Consider the following 20,630-nt stretch of genomic DNA (forward strand, 5'->3'; position numbering starts at 1 on the left):
GAGTTGCAAAGTGATTTTAAATATTTAAAGAACTAGGAAGAGAGCATATTATTTAATAAAATTATTCGACCTACTGCACTTCCACTACATCTGAAGGCCGACAAACATTGTCGCAACTTGTTCTTAAACAAAGCAAACTATTAACAGGTAAACTTCTACTTGCAAGCAAAAATGAATAAGTTTTGGGCAACCCAAAGTCCAAGTTGAGGTTAAAGTTAATGTACTAGATATAAGGAGCTCTGAGCAGCAGGGAGGAAAGCAGGGAAAAGGTAAACAGCAGCAAGAAGAAAACATTAAAATACTGTGTGTGAGACAAAAGGAAATGAGAGGGAATAGGAAACCAAATGTATAACTCGGGGAGTGGTTATGTAATGCAAGGATTAGCTTGTACTGGAGAGAAGACTGAGATCAGAAGGCAAAACGAAATCAGTGAGATCAAAGAGAAAGATGCTGAAGGTACAGGAGATTGTAAAAATACCAGGCAATGAAATAGGGAAGACTCATGATAGAAAAGGGAAGCTTTGGCAGGCAGCTAATAACAGAGTGGAAAATAAAAAGCAAATTTACAAGTAAAATAGCAAATCCAGAGAAAGAAATTGCCAAGTGGGAGAGAGGATCTGAGGGCAGAACAGCCTATTCATCCCTAAGAAAAAAGGACAAATTCTCCCACAACTTTCTCTAGCGGTGGCACCAATGACAAAAGCTGTGATATGGAAAATGAGCACAGGGATCACTTACGATTAATTTTTTGGGATGGTTTATGCCTTCTATGATCTCACATAAATCAGTTTCTACCAGCTGATGATATTTGTATTACACTCTTTACTATATTCCTACCCCTCACAAATCTTCGGTTAATATTTTTGTCTTCCCAGGAAGCGTTAGTTGATGTTTTAATAATTCTCCTTACGAAATCGTGATGGTTTTCTGCAGAAATCTGGTCTTGACCTAGCCCAGACCAACAGCCATTCTAATTACAATTTTTCACTGACAGGCTTTATTTCATGGACAAAGAATTACAGAATCGTTAAGGTTGAAAAAGACCACTAAGATGATCAGAGTCCAACCATCAACCCATCAAAGAATTGGTCAGTCTGGGCTGCTGAACTAAATCAGCTGCCACTCTATCTTACATGTAATGGGAGTGTCCTTCGGTTAAGATAATTTCTGGGAAAAGATCTCTACACCCAGGAAGTCTCTTTTAGGTTCAGCTCCTCCTGATGATTTTCCCTAGCAAGAATCTCACTCTGGAGTCATGGCTTTGTAACCAGCCCTAAGAAGCTGGGTGTGCTCCTTGGCTCTCTCTGTTCAGTAGATCTTCTTATGTACTTCAACTGTTTAAAGAGATTATATGCCATTTACACACTGTTCTCATCACATCCGGGAACAAAATTTACCTTCCAGACTGCACAGGTGAATATCACTCTGCAATAATTTTTAGACTACTTTAAACTCAGCCAATGTAGGGAACATTTTGCTAATTCTAACAATGGCTAAGGCTGTTCCCTGCACAGACCCCATGATTGCCACCTGAAGGACACAAATGAGTTCCTGGCAGCCACCCTAAACTGACCACATATTCCTCAGATATCCAAAGATGCATTGCTCTGATCCACAGCAAAATGAATCCTAGAATGGGCATCTGGACTCAGCTGTTTCCATTTTTCTGCACCAGGCTTTCAAGTAGAGCAGGTGGAAAAAACAGCTGGAAACCTTTTGGAGTGTCTTTAATAAACAATTCTGCCAGGCTCAGCTGCACAGACCCTATCTGGCTGCTAAATTCCTTTCACTTGAAGTTTATCTAAAGGATTAGTAGCTGCCAAATAAGCATAAGGCAACTGCAACAGGTGATGAGCCTTTCATTTCTCGTAAGAAAATCCTAGCAGCCTGTTCCTCAGATAAAGATTCACCCCAAGTCACTTCTAGAGCTAGAACAAGGCATGTGGATTATGTCTGAGATCTGCAATTACTTTCTGAGTGCTATTTAGCATTTGCAGAGCGTAAGTATGCTGAAAACTCTCCTTTCTGATGTTGGTTTGCATATTTTAGTCCCAGATTTGTTAGCACTCTGCTGGAATATGCTAATGCCCTGATTAAGGAGCTTCAGGATTCTGCTGTGGACGGGCTGGGGGTTGTGTGAAGTCTCACTGGTAGGAAAGGCCAAGCTGGAGCTGAACTGTGACTCTTCACAGGACTTCAAATTGAGAGCCAGTAAAATTCTTCACTGGTTTCAGAATTATACGAAGGATTTAACTAAAATGTGCTTTGTATGAACTGAAACTTTTTTTCCCATGGAGCTTTTACTATTACTCTCACTAGATATTTATATTCCAGTTGAATTTAATGCCTTGGTGTGGATCAAGTCCTGTAAAGAGGTATTTTTTCTTTCAAAGTCAGGCAAAGATATGCAGCAAGAGGAGCAGAGGGGGATATAACTTTGCTCTCAAGGAGTTATATCCCTTGGAATGGTCAATGTGATTTTAAGTTATCATAGTGCAGGGGCTGCATCTCTCCCAGTGTGCATTACTGACAACACTTCATGCTTATAGCAGCTCTGAGGCCTTAGTATGGCACTGCTGGGGGAGAAGAGGATCCCAGCTGTCTGCCAGGTAGATCACTCAGCCTCCAGCAGCTATCTGGGAAATATCTGATAATGCTGGACATAACAGGAGGGTCATGCCTGCGGTTTATAATAAGGACTTTGAAATCCTAACAAACTCCACTATTCAAAGTGGACAGTTTATAGTTCAACTGTGCTGGAACTGAATCATAAATAAATCACACCTTGCTGTAATAACACTGACAGTACATTCAGGCTGAATACTAGGAAAAAATTATTCTCAGAGCGGTGAGGCATTGCAACAGGCTGCCCATGGAGATGGTGGAGTAACTGTCTCAGAGGTGTTCAAGAAAGGTGAAGATGTGGCACTGGAGGATGTTGTTAGCAAGCATAGTTGGAGTGGTCTCATGGTTGGACTAGATAATTCAGAGGTATTTTCCAACCTTAATGATTCTGTGAGAATGAGTTACTTCATCTTACATTACATATATGTCTGTATATACATTTGCACATATGTGCATATACAATCTAAAAAACAAACTTTTGTGAGCGTGGTCACTTAGTAATAGGTACTTAATTGCTGCAGATACAGTATTTTCACCTGTAATTGGAGGTGTAGTAAAGTAATTCCTCCATCTACTGGAATGCCAACTGCAGGTAACGCAGATTGATCTGCAGGGTAGTTTGTAAAGGGCAGCAGATCCGTTCCTTTTTAAACACCCAGCAAACCAATTATACTCTTTTTTTCTTTTCTGAGCATCAAGGAAGAAAAAAATGGAATGTAGAGTTAGCCTAGGCAGACATGCATAGTGACAGTGCAAACGGGAACAAGTGAAATACTATGGGTTATGAGAACTTGAAAACTGGTGCAGCAATTCATTTCTGCTGTGGGTCAGTAAGAACACCCAATGTCAAATTCAGAACATTATATTCTTTCTCCCTGGCTCACATCTAGATGTTGCAGATCTGAATATCAGCATTTAAAGGTGCATTGGAGCATACTTCTCTCCAGTTACTCAGTTAGGGTGTAAACTAATAACAAGGTTTACTGGCTTACCCAATCATACACTTCTGTATTTTACAGCGTTACAGGAAAAATGCAAGAAGTGCCATAAATGAAGTTTGAGCTGAGCCTTCTGCTTTCCTTAGTTTCCTTCCACATTCCTTACTGCTCCTCATCCTACATGCACACACACATGCTAACTCCCGTCCTCCTCAATCAGTTTGCTATGACAGAGTATCTTTTCCGAGCTGAAATTATTTAATGAATTCAGTGAATTCCTGAGCTGAAGATATTCTATGAGCATAAATTTGCAAACACTTTTTGAATATCTAAGATTTACTTTCCAGAGGATTTACTATCAATACAAATCTGTTTGCTAACCTCCATCTGTGAAAATATAATGCTCAAATAATAATTCACGCAATAATCAGTCAAACATGAAAAACAAATGTTTCTCCTACTAAAAGCATAGGTCATGCAAAACTACTGAAACCCAAGTGGAAATTTTTAGAGAACATCTCACTGCCTAGTGTCAATTCATGTCAATGACATGAAAATCTCTTCAGTATAAAAACATTTTCAACTTAGTTCAGCAGTGACTTATTTAAAACCCCACTTCACTTAAAATATTTGTTATCATTAGTATGATATTCCCAATAACCTGCACTTCCACTACTGCCAGGAACTACCAGAGTGATGTTAATTTTACCCACCGATTCTCTTAAGTTTTAATACTTTCAATAGCCTACACAGATATCATGTGTAGAAACTAAGAAGTGGCAGCTTTCTTTAAACAGACTCCTAGTTCCTTTAATAAGCTTACAGGATATTGAAGACAGAACACTAACAATAGCATAAAACATGTAGTGGTGCAGAAATCTCATTATGGATACTTGGCTTCCCCCTTGCCATTAACAAATCCTCACCTACTTGCAATCAGGTGTCACCCTGATAGCAACTACAGATATTATTTAATAATTTGGACATACATACCTGTGAACTCCATGGATAGCCTTGCTTGCCTCCTGGTCCTTTGTGTCACCTGTTGTGCTTTGGTACTGCGTTGCTGTTCAGATGAATGTATACAGTTATCAGTGCAATCTTCTCATATTTGGCAGTGGACCAAAGGTGAGGAAAGTGAACAATGGCTTTTAGAAATAATGGACTAGATACTCAGCTCAGCTGCTTTCATTTATGCTAGCTGAAGTCCTGTTCCAATATCATCAGTATCTTCAATCAATCAATCTTTATTGCCAGAACTTTTGTCACAACAGCTATGTGATAGCACGGTCTGTATGCTCACTGGGAAAGCACTGCACTCACATGAGCCTCTGAATACAGGTAATGTTCTGTTAATGATTCGTAAAGAATCATCCAAAATTCAAAGTTAGTGCTTTTTCTTAAGAAAAGTAAAATAAATACATTTTCTGTGGCATAGATTCTGAGAACAATGTCTATAGTTATTATTTTGACAGGAGAATGAACATTTTAGAGGATAACTTTTGAACTCAGTCAAGTGTGATTCATCATTTATTTCACGGTTGTTTTTCCTATCGATCACTAATTAGTGAAGATGGATCTTTGTAAGTGGGTGCTCTTTCCTTACGCATCTTTATTTGGGGTTCTATTGATGTGAAGACCATAACCCTTTGTGAAAACTGTCTTTGTGGGAGTAGTTATGATGACAGAAACAAAAGGTTACATTAATATGAGGTTCAGGTTAGAGGAAAAGGAAAATCCCTTTTGACGCACAAGTGTTTGGAAGAGTGGAATCACATAAAACAACAGAATGTAGGCTAATACAATGAGGCTATTGCATTGACTGTGAAACTTGCTACTGTTACCTTTGAGTGTAAATGAAAATGGCAAGCAATTTCCACTTAAACAGCTTTTACTGTTTCACTTTTAAAGCGGTTAGCAGATATCATGGGCAGAATAAATAGCTGAGATTATTCTAGTTCATTTGTAGAACAACAAAAGCTCTAATATATAACATAAACTACCACATTTCCCCCCTCTTTGATCAATTGAAGTAACAGTCTCAATCTTCTCATTTCTGATTGCGTAGTTAGAGAGTAATATTAATTGCAAAAACAGAGTAAAACATATATGCATACATCTACATTACATTGTGTACTGTATTTTAAAGTTATACTTGCAACTGTAATTACATAAATATTTTTAATACACTCACAAACATACACACGTATTTGTGTATATATAGATATATACATATCTATTAATTGTAGAAATAGAGAGTCAGACTTACAGAATAAGTATACATCTTGTCTAATGAATTTTTTTTTACTGTAATTTTAAGGTACCTGAATTATACTGATCTAAAGGGAGCAGAATCTGTGGGAAAATGACACTGCTCACTGTGAAAACATGCTTTTTTTATAAGACCTCCAACTGGCTAGCACTCTAAACCAAAGGCAGTCACAAACATTGCTTGCTTTAGAAATCTTGTATTGTTTTTGCTTATATAGCAAGAATTTCATGCTTTCTCGGTGAGTTGATCTGCTCAGCATAGCTGGGACTCAAGGACACTTTTACTGCTGTCCTACTTCTCCCAGGGACCTCACTGGGCTGACTTGAGTTGCCACAGGTTATTTCTACCACAGAAACCTCCATGCTTACTGGTTCCCTGATCCACCAGGTCCATGGAGGAGCTATCTGTTTTATCTGTTGAAGCAACGCTTTGACTGTGCAGCACTGCCACGCTATACAATCTCCTGATGGAAGCATCTACCCTGCAAGAATGGAGAACTTTCTGTTGCCTGGACCTTAAAACCATATGTGGTGCAATATGGATTAATAAAATACTAGCCTGAAAGATGCAGAAGAGCAATGTTATATCTGTGTGTTAATGTGTTAAGATCTAACCTATCAGATCTCTCCCTCCTTTTCTAAAGAGGACTTGTTTTTCCAGGTCTGTAGAAAGTAATCGGATACGCCCATTTTTTTATGTCTATTCAATGTTCTGTCTTTCTGGAATTCCTAATGTACATTTTGAAAGTCTCCATGCTTGATTGTATTAAGTCATTAAGATACAGAGGGTTAAATGTACTTCCTTGGCTGCTTAAACAATTCATATTACAGTTTGAAGGCCTTACACATTTTATTTATTTTCCATGTATACTGTTTCCCACACTTTACACACACACACTTCAGCGTGATAAATAGATGCAGCTCATTGCTGAATCTTGCCTCAGGCCAGCTTGACAGCAATCAGTCACTTTGATGTGATAGTGGATTTGTGGGGACTGACCTTCAACATCTTAAATAATTCTTTGATAAACCACACATGGACACTGTGGCTGGAAAAAAAAAAAAGGGATTTTAAAGCACTGACAAAGAGATAAGTGCAGATCTGTCAGGTCCCGTGGATTTAGCTTGGCTACAGGATTGACACTTTTGTTCTACTGTCACCTGGTAAAAATGGCTTCCCCACTTTTCTGCCCAAAAGCTGGGATATCTGTGCACTGTTTTTCACTTGCCTACCTGCACCTCAGTATGCGTTCAGAGCATTTCAGGAGATATAACAAAATGTGACCATTGTATCTCATATCATACTTCTTCATCTCACTGTTCAGCACCAAGGAACTTTGTGTGCCTTCAGCAAATTTTCTCAAGGCCAATTTGCTTATTTTTGATTAAATCGCCATGAAAAATGACTTCTAGGTTCAATAGTTAAATGGAAAAATTTTAAAACCTTGGTTAACATTTTTACAGAAAGGAACAAATGTAGGAAGTAAAAAACTGGGAGAAAGTAGTTAGGTAAGGAGCTCTCTCTCCTTAGACTAGAAGGCTGAGATACTTCACTAACTTCAGAAAGTATTTAATTTTCTGATATTTGAAATATAGAAAACAATAAGCAAAACAACACAGAGCTTATCTCTGACCTCTTGTCCCACTTGACAGCTCAGCATACTGCATAAGTGACTCTCATAAGAAATGAAGATCCAAAGATCAAGGGTTTACTAGGAGGTAAAGGAGTCTGTCATCTTTCTGTTTGTGTTAGTCATTTCCTGCTCTCTTAAGCTGCATGGCTGAGCAGATAATAATCCAGCCCTGGGATTCAAGTACTCTTTTATGGAGAAAGGGATTTTCCCATGAGTTTGTTACTCATAAATTGCATGAGGGCATTAATTACTGAGCAGTTGGAAATAAAAGGGTTTATTTCTCCAATTTGTCAAATAGAATATTTTAGTAATCATGAGAATAGGAGAACTTGGAATCAAATTGGTGAATAAAATATTGACAAGAATAAATATCAAGTTTATTGTGTACAGTTATTTTGAGAAAATTAGCTGTCATAAGTTAGTGCCAGCAGAAGGAAAGGGAAAAAGAAAAATGTACCTGCCAAACTCCACACTCTCCAAAACAGTATGCTCAAAATGGAATAAATTAGACAAAATACCTCCTGCACAGTATAAATCTATATAACTTGTCAGAGGTGTTACTTGGTCTCCAGATGACCAATCTGAAAGCAAAGCTCAAACCACATTTCCCCCATCTGCTGATCACACTGATCAGTTTGGCAGGTTTACAGAATTTCTAATACTATTCAACAAAGAAAAAAAATGTGGCTTCAATGGAAAAGTAAATTGGCAGCTACGCTAGGGCAGATCCCAGCAGTGGAAATCAGTCAAGTTTAATCAGTTGGCAGCAGAAATCTATAATTCAAAGTGGAACTGAATTTACACCTGCCTATTTCTCCAAATCTTTTCTTTTTTTTTTGTGACAGCTTGGCTACAAAATGGTTCTGGTAGCTGGGAGTTCAAATGAAAGCTTTTCTGATCTGGAGTTCAGGGAACTCCAGTTCCTTTCCTTCCTCTGTCCAATATTAGACATGATTCCCCTTAGATACGATTTGTCTGAAGTGGTAAGAAAGAGGAGATGCTATACAATTATAGCAATTTCTACTCTGATATATCATAGAATAATAGAGTTATAGAATTGAGTTGGAATGGATCCTTAAAGGGTCATCTGGTCCAACTTCCCTGCAATAAAAAGGGACATCTACAGCCAGATCAGGTTGCTAAGAGCCTGATTCAGCCAGTCATATGCAGCACTGACTCTTCCCTCAGAGCAGTAAGCATTCACATTATCAAATCAAACCTAAATTAGCAAATCTTGCTAATCTATTGTTCTTCTCTCTCTCATTCAAATTCCATGAAAGCAAAGGAGACACACTTGTCTCAGCTCCACATCTCCTTTCCAGTCCAACATTCAATTCAACAGTATGACGCAAATCTCTTTCATCTCCCTCCTCCTGATGAAGAAATGGCCCTTTTCATTTTTAAACAGGATCCACTCCACTTCCCCAGTGGCATTATTTTTAATAAGCCCCTGCCTTGCCTGCATCTACAGCATCAAAGATACGTAGGTGCTTAACATCTCTGAATTTAGTAATTGATTGATGGCTGAAGGGCTCAATGGATGAGTGCCCGAGTGACCAATTAAGAAACTCATAAGCTTTTCATAATGCCAATAACTGCTGTTTTTTGTCCTCCCCCTTCTTGTCATCTTCCTGCCCTCAGGTTGGACTACCTTGTCACATTCAATTCAGCTGTAAGCAGAACTTCAAAAACCATCCCAACAGCAGACCATAGAGTAAACATTTATACTTTCTCCCTGACTCTTGGTTTACAGGGAAAACCAAGCAATTTATTCAAACTCTTTTCACAAAGCAAGTAATTTCCCACCATACATATGGCTGATAGGGAGTAAGCTCTTGTGGATGGATTTTTCTTCTATCAATGGGCACCAAGATAGATTGGTACCCTTCTTTCATGAAGTTATGTGGAGCTGCCTACCAGTAGATGCAGACAAATTTTCTTCTTCTGTGCCTAGCTGTTACTCTTCTAAATTGAAGCCTCAGAGGAAAAAAAGAATGATTTTTTACAATAGCTTATTAATCTGAAAGGCTCTGAAAAGTTGTTTTTCAGGATAACTTTTGAAGACAGGTATTATTGACATAGTACTGAAAATAACAAATGCATTTAAACATTTTCTAAAAACACAGACAAGAGTTGTTAAAGTACACAAACATTCATTCTGTTTATTTTTCCTTGGGCTTCCTAACGTATTACTGTAAAACAGTTTTGAGTGCATTTGACGTAGTTTGCATTTATATTAATCTTCTCTATGTGGCCACTTTAGTTTTGTTATCATAGTGAATTCAGAAATAACCTCTTCTGGTATGGTTTTCTGTAACTGCAAGTGAAACTGAAAGCTTTTTGCTCTCACATGCCATTTACAAGCTAGAAATTTTCTTTCTTCTGATTTGGCTGAGTTACAGAATGAAATATAAAATACATGAAGAGTGAGCTATGCATCTTATTTTAAAGTATATGTATATGCAAAAAAAAAAATCTGTTTTATGCATGTAACAATTGGACAGATCGATACAATGGGAAAAGTATTACAACAGAGATGTGATGACAGAGGACCAGCTTGGTACTATGAAGAAAAGGAAGAAGATTGCTTACACGTATCAGAAGATTCCAGGCTTACAGAAGAAAGCTTCACCAACAAAAGATCCTTCTCCAGAAAGAGATCTTTCTCCAGGAGCAGTCAGCCCTTAAATGAGGTCTATGAGAGGTGCAGCCAGGCTCCACCCCTTCTGGCTGCACAGGTGAATTGCCTTCACCTGTGCTCCCAGATCTGACCCGGTCTTTTTCCCAGGTGATCAATCAGTGGTTCAGGCCATGACTCAACTGTTCCCATACAATGCATTATATATAAATTGAAAGAAGCTGATCACAAACATGTACTGATTTTCTTTACAATTGCTAAGAAATTACTTAGTAATTACTAAAACTTTTGTATTTTCTACTGACAAAGTTTAAGAAAGAACTCTTTCCTCTTAACATGCTAGGAAAAAATATGAAGTCATAAGTGCGCAATGTGGGTTTTATTCCCTACCATTCTATGCAGATTATGCTCCTTCATGTGAAATTGTTGTTGAATTTAATAGTAGGCTTTTGGGAAGAACTTTTGATAGACACATACATATTCAGAAAAGCAATTGCAATACTCATGACAGAAACCAACAATAGAATGAAAACTACTCCTAACTAAAGTTTATTAAATAAAGAAGCACAAACTACTCCTGATCTTGTAAGGCCTTCAACTTTGAGAACTGCTGAAGTTCAAAATTAATTAGATGAGTATAATGTGATGGAAAGCACAGTAATGACAGCAAAGTCCCAGGCTGCAGCAAGCAAGGATTTGCTCATATGCAACAGCTGTGGGCGCAGAAACAAACAAAAGAAACTGTTTACCTTTAAAAGGCTTCAGATATGGAGGGGTTTCCAGTAAGAAGTCCCTGCCTCCCCCTGCCAGCCCTTAAATGAGGTCTGGGAAGGGGTGGATCCTGGCTCCACTCCTTCTGCTCGCTCAGGTATATTGCATGCAGCTGAGCTCCCCTGGGTTAGCCCTGCCTTCTCACCAGGTGTTCAGTCACTGTTTCAGGCCATAACTTAGCATTTCCACTACAATGAGTAATGTTCTACTCTCTCCTGGAGGGCAAATACAATGCAACAGTGATTCAACGTGAGTATTGAGTGATCCTCACCTTCAGAGCTATATCCAAATAAAACTGAGTACAGACCAAAGAGATACAGTGAAAAGAGATAAAAATTGTTAGAGAAAATGGAACCAAAGAAAGTGCAGAAAACAGAATTAAATGATTATTAATTGCTTTGGGTCTCATAAAGATGATTGAAGATATAAGGTAAATTGTTTACTATTTTGTTGTTGTTGCATAAAAACAAAAACATTTCAATATGGGAAAATACATGATATCAGGTAACACTGAAATGCTTTCTCAACAACCTGCTTAGCCTAATCTCTGGACATCAGGAAGTATTATGAAAATAGAGCACTGAGATTACTGATCGTGCAGCAGGCTCTGTCCTGTCAAAAAATACACAAGAGCAGTGATGGAAAAATGGTAGCACTATTTGTTCACTGTTGCTTGCTAAGGATTAAAATATTGATTTATTTAGGCTTTTAATGAGGAGTATTTTGTTTTGTAGCTTTCTTAGAAGTATAAAAACTGAAGAAAGAAAGACTTCTTACTCTTCTAGAGAGGTTATTCTACTAAACTATGAAATTCAGCACAGTCTAAACACGAGCGTACTTCCACTGACTTCCATGAACCTATGTGGAAAATAAAGACCATGATTTTTTCTGTTTTTAGGCAAAATGGCAGGAGCAAAGCCAAAACATCTGTTAAAATCAGACACTACATTTTAGAAAAGGTCAGGATAGAACTGAATGGTCCATTACAATTAAAATATGCAAACTAATGACTTGTTCTCTCTGTAGAAAAACAAACTGAACGTGTCTTCTATTAATTTGCTTCCTACTTGGTCTCTGAACTGTATCTGACAAGCAAAGAAGCTGTTATTCCATGTGGCTATCTAAATGGCATTTCTTATGGACTGACATGTTAAAACAACCAGTTTGGTGAAATATATTTCCCAGAGCTAACTATTTTCTTATGATGGAGCACGGATACAGACAAACTGATGACAAATTAACTTTAAAGGGAGGATGATGCTTTAAAATACAGAAATTTGTCAACTTACTTGGCAATTGACAATCATTTCTAGTCTATAGGCATGACATATTATACAAGCGGAAGATAAATCTTGTTTTGTGAAACTTTCAGAGGGCTTTGATATTTGTCATCCAAAAATTAGTATTTACAATTAAAAAAAAAAAAAAGAATCAGAATTTATCAAGTACAGTAGGCCTAAGGATTATAAATTAATCACACTTTCTGTAATCTAATTTGCAATTAGGTTTGCAAACACTTCAGCTTGAAAGTGTATTGTTACAGTGCAGCTGCATCTAAAAATCTGTCAGATTGGCAAGTCTTGACACAGTGCTTTTTGAAGGGGGTGCGGGGGTGGATATTTTTTGTGTATGTGTTTTTTCGTTTGTTTTTGGTTTTTTTCTTCTCAGGTTTCAAGGAGAATATTTCAAGCATTCTAGTGAGTGATTATAGAAACACAGGTAGGACACTGTAAATTTAATTAGATATTCCCTTTCCCGTTGATATTTTTGTTGTTTTTTATTACAATCACAGAGATGCTCAGGAAGGAAACTGAAGTGGCTGACTTGCCATTTCTAAATTCAACTACGGAAATGGAGGAAAGGAGATCTGTGCAGAGTAGCAGTAATATCTATGATGTATTATTGAAATAGTTTATACCAGTCCCTGGGAATGACACTGGCCCATGTGAATGTTAATTAGCACAGGTACTCAGGAGCTCTATGCTAGATGCTTTATATTAGATAATTCTGCCCAGCTTAGTAAAGATTTGTATGATTAAAATATCTGTGTATTTTAACAACTTGCAGAATATATTCCTCTTCAGAAAAACAAAAAACAACACCATTTCCAGCCACAGAATTTGTAGAGAATCTGAATGAGTCAACTCTTCCATATAATTTACAGAAGACTGAGAAAACTATAGCAAAACTATGTCATAATTAATTGAGATATAGTTAAGTGAATCGTGTAATAACTTTGTTCTATGAGGAAAACAACACAGAAGATAAATATTCTCAGCTGGATGCAGTATTGCTGGGTAACAATATTATAAAGTTTTTAATTTAAACATTATATTTTGGGTGATTAATATTGTCAAAAAGATAAATAATTTGCCTCAACATAAATAAAGATTTAGAAAATTGTACTTAAGGTGTTTACTCAGTGGTTGTATATCATTGTCAGGTAGAGCAAAAACTCAGGGACTGAAGGCACAGAGGTCTGCTTTGGAGCAGCAGAGTGCTGACTACTGCACAGCACACTTACAGGCACATTATCATTTGTTATTTGCAAATTAAATTTCTTCTTCTGTGTTGCTTTCAAAGACACGAAAGTACTTTCTCTTCTTTTCCCTCTGCTACTTCAACCTGCAGCTGCTCTGCTTTCAAATTGCTGCAATGAATGTTATTCCCAGATGGGAGGAACAATCTGAGGCTCTCCTATGCAGCTGTGCACAGGTTTTGGTTGCTTATCTCCTCAATTCAGTCACTTCACCTTGGTGTCCTGCATCACATTTTTCTCAGAGGTCTGAAGCTGCCCCTCCTTAGTTGTCCCAGAGGCTACAGCTTGGAAAAGCACTTGAACGTGGTCTTAAGTGTTTTGCTGAAGAGAGAGCTCAAGCAGTCAGGAAGTTTCCTCTGCTGTCGCTGAGCAGCTCTGCAGTGCTTGGTCTGCTTCTGGGAAGGGGAAAGCATATGGAGAGCCTGATTATTCTATCTCACTGACGAAGATGCGAGGTGAAGAGAAACTAAGTCCCAGAGACACAAAGCTGTAGATGCCTGTAGACACCTGAGAACACTTTAGCACATGGGTGACTAACTTTTTGCTTGCCTGGACTGTGTTGAGTGAAGAGGAATTGTCTTGGGTCACATATAGAATAGATCTTATAGTTAATGTATATAAGTAACAAAACTTCCTCTTCTTCTTCTTCTTCTTTTTTTTTTTTTTAATAATAAGAAAGAGAGGGCAACAAAACCATGAATACTCTTTGCTAAATTGCATTTAATTGCCTCCCACTAAAAGCACTGGGACAATGGAAATCCTAGTAAGAAAGGAGATTGATTTAAAAACAGACAGTACTGACTCACTTTTATTCCCTGAAATCTACCTGACTAGTATCTTTTCTGCTTAGTAAAAGATCTATTGGAAAACCTGAATTACTTGATTCAATTAAAGCACCTTTCTCTCTGACCTCTCTGCTTAGGCTGTCAGCATTATTTTCTGAAAGCAACTTGTTTTCTATCTTGAGAATAACACGCTGTTTCAGCCCCTTCTGACAGCATGCTTAAATGCTGTAATAGCTTGGGGCTGGTAACACTACCCCCATGGGCACTGAGTATGCAGGAGGCTATTTCAATCTCTAGGCAAATTGAGTAGTAATTCTGTGCTGACTTACCCTGTCTGCTGCCTTCTAGCTTAGTAGTTCCCATTGGTCCCTAGATACTCACACTTATGGCCCAGAATATCTGCCTTCAAAATAACCTCCCAGTCAGCCCCTGGAGAGTTTCAGCAAAGCCAGGACACATATGACTCGTGAGTAAATGTCTTACCTCAAGGTAAAGCTCTGAACTGAAGAGTATTTCTGTATTTCAGGGGAAACAAACAAAACAAAACAAAAAACAGTTGACAAACATGTCCCTTCCCCTTTTGGCTCAGTCCAATAGAAACAACAATCTTAAAATATTTTAAAATTTAGTTGAAAGTGACTCTGCAGCACTCTGGTTTAAAAATATATATATTTTTGTAATAAGATGATTGACTCTAGGTGCAGATTTACAATTAGCATTCTTAGTATAGAGGACACAGTTTTAGCAGTGTCCCTTAATTTTAATTTACTGCTGTGTTTCTATGTTGACAGGCTGTTTTTACAGACTGAGAGTTGGGGCTGTTCAGTCAGGAGAAGAGAAGGCTTCAGAAGACCTGATAGTGGCCTTCCAGTATCTAACTGGGGCTGTAAGAAAGAGGGGACAGATTCTTTAGCAGGGTCTGTGGTAACTGCACAAAGGAGAATGATTTCAAACTAAAAGAGGGGAAATATAGACTGGATATAAGGAAAATTCTTTTTCAGTGAGGATGGTGAAGCACTGGAACGGGATGCCCAAAAAGGTGGTGGATGCCTCATCCTTGGAGACGGTCAAGGTCACTCTGTGAGGAGCTCCTGATGTAGCTATAGGTGTCCCTATTAACTGCAGGGGAGTTGGACCAGATGGCCTTTAAGGGTTGCTTCCAACTCAAATGATCCTATGATTCTATGATTTTCTGGCATTCTGGATGCTGTAGAAGGAAAAATCACCTTACTTGGATTGCTACCATGAAACTCTATTCTCTCTTTTGTGCCTTTCAAAAAACTGACTTAATTCCCCACTTTCTGTGGACACGGAGTCAATTAGCAGGGCTGTAGTATCCTGAGGCCTTAACTCAGTGCACCTCATTGATTCTGCTCTGTTGTAAGTGAATTAAGCTAAAAGAAACAACAAGGATATGAGAGAGTGTTCACTGGGATGCACAAATTCAATACTGGTTTGATATAAGAAAATTTTAAGAACATCCAATTTTGATCTACTGGACTACAAACAGGCTTCTGCCAGACATGATTCAGTGCAGATACCAGATTTTGGTACTCTTTTACTGCTAGGAGGTGTTTGTCCCTCCAATGAGTAACAGAGAAAATTTAGGGAAGACCTGGCTAAGTTCAATGTGTCAATTAAATAGCTCGATTGGTTCAACTTTTCCCTGTAGATTTACAGGCTATGCCTCAAAGCTGTAGGATATTAATTACAACAGAACTATTATTTATCTTTGTAAACTGACAAATGATTGCGGAGCAGAGCAGATCAAGACAATCCCTCCCCTGGCCCAGCTGGCAGTACTGGGCATGATGCACCCCAGAGTATGGTTGGCCCTTTGGGCTCCTAGGGCACACTGTTGAATCATATTCAACTTGCCCTTGACAGGAACCCACAGATCCCTTTCCATGAAGCTGCCCTCTGGCATCTTGCCTCCCATTCTGTATGTATACTCAGGGTTGCACTATTCCAAGTGCAGAATCTGGAGATATTTAAGATCCCTTCCAACCCAAGCCATTTTGTGATTGGTTCCATGTTTCTGTGATGTCCCCAATGATGTCTAGATGTGATCACATAGATCTCAGATGCCAGTACTGTGTCTTCATCTTCTGGTCTTGTCTGTGCAAGAACAGCAGAGCCCATGTAATTGGTGTCAATGACTCCTGATAGCCCTGCAGCTAAACAGGACCATACCATGCAGACAGTTTCAGATTCTGTCATGTTTGAAAGCTATTCCACTGGACTGCTCCCTGCCCTATGTGTGTTACTGAGGACCTCAGGGCCGTGTGCTGTCTGCTAGGCTCTCACAGGCTCTTTGCTGCTGAGTTTAAAGCAGCCATTAGTTTTGAGCAGGGTAGTATTTTCAGGGAAAGCAATGTTGATGGATTTTCTATTTGACATATTCTCCAGCAATTTCTTAACATTTTAAGATGAGACGATGAGTGTGCACTTCTTGACAGGGTCAATGCAGTGGAAATAATGTATATCTGTAAATAGTCACATATTGTAGGGATCTATGGTCCTAATGAATTAGATGCTTTTCTCCAATGCAAGTAGCCTCACAGCCTTACGCTCAACAACATATCCAAGGCTGCATGCTCTATAAGCTATTGAAGTTTAAGCTCATACATTATTCCTGTTGTATACGTATGAACCAAGCCTGAGATTGCCTTGGAAAAGCAAAACAAAACAAAAAACTATGAATAAAAAATGTTTCTTGGCTCCATTATAGGTTGTGAATTATTGATTATGTTAGAAAACATACTGGACTGAGCAAAAGGGGAACCGTGGATAAACAGAGTTCTCAGAAAAATCACAACACCTGATTTAGATACAGAAGTTGTTATGCAAGTGTTGGCATTCAGAAAAAGTGTAGTGAAAAACCAAACCAAAATAAAAAACCAACAACAAATTGCAGCATGCTTTTTTTCCTTTGGTGTGGCTACGCTGTTCTAAAACACGTATTACCAGGAGACACAGTTCAGTGTCCAATTTCACTGTTGTGCAAAGTGCTAAGAAAGATGGACAAGTAGCTGAGGAAAAACTCAGAAACCCTAACAAAATTCTGGAGTGCCAGCACCAGTCAGTGCAATGAAGAGACGTGAACTGTGTGAGAGGAGAGGAGCATATCTGACCTCACAGAAAATGTTACCACAGGTCACTCCCCAGCTGAATAGACTGAAAGGCCAGTGAAGAGGGAAAGGGAGAAGAAAAAAGCTTTAACTACAGTGCAAAAAGAATCAGAAAAGCATTTATTGAATCATCGCTGTGGATATCATACCTTCATCAGAGTCCCAGGCAACATCTATTTAATAGCTTCAGGTTCTGTATTTTAAAGTCTCATAAAGAAAGAATAGTGTCCAAGAATATTTACAATGCTGTGCAATAAAGCAAATTCTTCCATGGTTCCCATTAGAGCACTTAAACTTCTGCTAAACTGTTATTCCAAAGTACTACAGTCCCCCTCCTTGCCTACATGAGGAAAATTCTAAACTGGTCTTCGGGGGAAAAAAAACTGGGCTACATCTATTGAAACCCTTACAGAGAGAGAGATGCCAACACTCCCTTCCAACCCCACCTTCCTGAGAATGAAATTCCAAGGTTCTTCTAACCTGTGAGCTGTCTCAATGAAAATGCTTGGAAAGCACCCTTTTGTTTATCTATGATATGTTTCATGATCAGATTTTGATCAATGAGATGAAACACCTCTCTAATGAAGCCAAGGTGAGAGAGTTGGAGCTGTACATCCTGCAGAAGAGAAGGCTTCAGGGAGATCTCTTTGTGGCCTGGAGAGGAACTCTATCAGGGAGTGTAGTGATAGACAAGGGTTACAGTTTTAAGATAATAGAGGGTAACTTTAGACAGGATATTCAGAAAAAATTCTTTACTCAAGGGGTTGTGAGGTACTAGAACATTTAGTCCAGAGAAACTGTGGATGCCTCATCCCTGGAGGTGTTAAAGGACAGGCTGAATGGGGCTGTGGGCAACCTGATCTAGTAGAAGATGTCCCTGTCTATGGCAGGGGGATTGGAACTAAAACCATTCTATTATTCTATTATTCTATTATTCTATTATTCTATTATTCTGTTATTGTATTATTCAACATAGCTATCTTTTTAGAATTAGATCGTACAGCTGAAAATACATTTGCAACCATCTAACTCTTATTTTTAAATTAGAGTGCACCCATATGAAAATTCAAGTAACTTTTCGACCTTGAGTAACTGCCAACATGGCAGTTCATGGATCTGAAATAAAATGAGCTTGCAAACTGCATGGAAGGTAAGAGTTTAACTGAACTCTTCCTATTTTGAGTCTGCATCTCAGTCTGTTTACCAGTGACAGCTGTGCTTGTGGTACAACTCAAGGCTCTGTACTGCGGTTGAATAAGGAGTATTTCCTGCCCTGAGGAACTCAGAAGATGAAGGGAGTGTGAGAGGGGAAAGGAGAAAAAAAAACAAAGAAACAGAAAATAACAACTTGCTTCCTTCGCATAAAAGGGTAAAAATACGTTCCTCAGAGGAATGGAGAGCCCACTTTGCAAACCGGACCCGAGTCATTGGGAAGTGTGCTGCCTTCCTGGGGCCTGGGCCAGGGACATAACTAGAAAACTCCCAAAGCTGGTTTGGTCCACTGATTACTTCCCATTACTCATCGTTCAGGTGGGCACTGATGATATTGCTCAGAGAAGCCTGAGAACTATGAAAAGAGATTTCAGGGGTTTAGGGCATTTAGTTCAAGGAGTGGGAGTGCGAGTGATCTTTTGTTCTATACCTTCAGGAGCAGGCTTGGAAAGCACAAGTAATGAATAATTGGCTCAGAGGCTAGAGTCAAGGCAATAACTTTGGGTTCTTTGATCATAGGGCAGTTTACTCGGCCCCTGGCTAGTTGTCTGTGCATGGAAACCACCTATCTCAAAGGGGGAAACAAATCCTAGTGCAGGAGATAGCAGGGCTTATTGAAAGAGCTTTTAACTAGCTACAACAGGGGAAGGGGACAAAACAGGGTGCACCAGAGACGAGCCTAAGGGAACAATGCTCGAGATGGGGATGAGACAGATGACTCAGCTGAAGCGCATCTACACCAATGCACGCAACATGGGCAAAAGCAGGAGCTGGAAGAAATTGTGTGGCAGACCATGACCTAGTTGCTATTACCGAAACATGGTGGGACCACTCCCATGGCTGGAGTGCTGTGATGGATGGCTATAAGTTCTTCAGAAGGCATAGATGAGGAAGGAAGGGTGGTGGTGTCGTTCTTTATATTGAAGACTGTTTTGATGTTGAAGAGCTTGGGGTTGAGAATGATAAAGTTGTGTGTCTATGGATAAGGATCAGGGGGAAGGCCTGGAGGGGTGACATGTTGGTGGGGGTCTGTTACAGACCACCTAATCAGGATGAAGAGAAGGACGAAGCATTCTGTGAGCAGCTTGCAGAAGTTGAGCAATCGCCAGCACTCGTTCTTGTGGGATAATTCAACTTCCCTGATATATGTTGGAAATATAATACAGCACAGAGGAAGCAGTCCAAGAGGTTTCTAGAGTGCATGGAAGATAGCTTTCTTACACAGCTGGTATGAGAGCCTACCAGGGGTGGTGCCCTGCTAGACCTGCTCTTCACTAACAGAGAAGGACTGGTGGGAGATGTGAAGGTTGGGGATTGTCTTGGGCAGAGTGACCACAAAATTGTAGAATTCTCTATTCTTGGAAATGTCAGAAGGGTGACTAGCAAAACTGCTGTAGTGAACTTCCAGAAGGTGGACTTTGACCTGTTCAGGATGCTTGTTGCAGGGGTCCCTTGGGAGTCGCTCCTGAAGGGTAAAGGGGTCCAGGAAGCCTGGACACTCCTTTAAGATGGAAATCTTAAAGGCACAAGATGAAGCTGTTCCTGAATGCTGTAAGGCAAGACGTAGGGAAAGAAGACCGGTGTGGATGAACAGGGAGCTATTGTTGAGACTCCGTAAGAAAAAGAGAGTCCTCTGGAAGAAGGGACAAGTGACTTGAGAGATTACAAGGAAGTTGCTAAGGTTTGCAGAGAGGAAGTTAGGAAGGCAAAAGCCCAACTGAACTCAGATTGGACACTGCAGTAAAAGAGAATAAGAAACCCTTTTACAGATATATCTACGATAAGAGAAGGAGAATTTCCATCCTTTACTTGATGTAGCAGGGAATGTGACCACTGAGGATAAGGAGAAGGTTTAGGTCCTCAGTGCCTTCTTTACATCTGCCTTTAATAGGCAGATCAGTTATCCTCAGGGCACTTTACTCCCTGATCTGGAAGCCTGGGATGCTACGCAGGATACACCCCTGGTGATTCAGGTGGAGACAGAGAACTCCTCCTTCATCTGAGCTGTCACAAGTCCATGGGACTGGATGGACTCCACCCTAGGTTGCTGACGGAGCTGGTGGGGGTGGTTGCCGAGCTGCTTTCT

Source organism: Gallus gallus, chromosome 2, assembly GCF_016699485.2.
Source record: "Gallus gallus isolate bGalGal1 chromosome 2, bGalGal1.mat.broiler.GRCg7b, whole genome shotgun sequence".
NCBI lineage: Eukaryota > Metazoa > Chordata > Aves > Galliformes > Phasianidae > Gallus > Gallus gallus.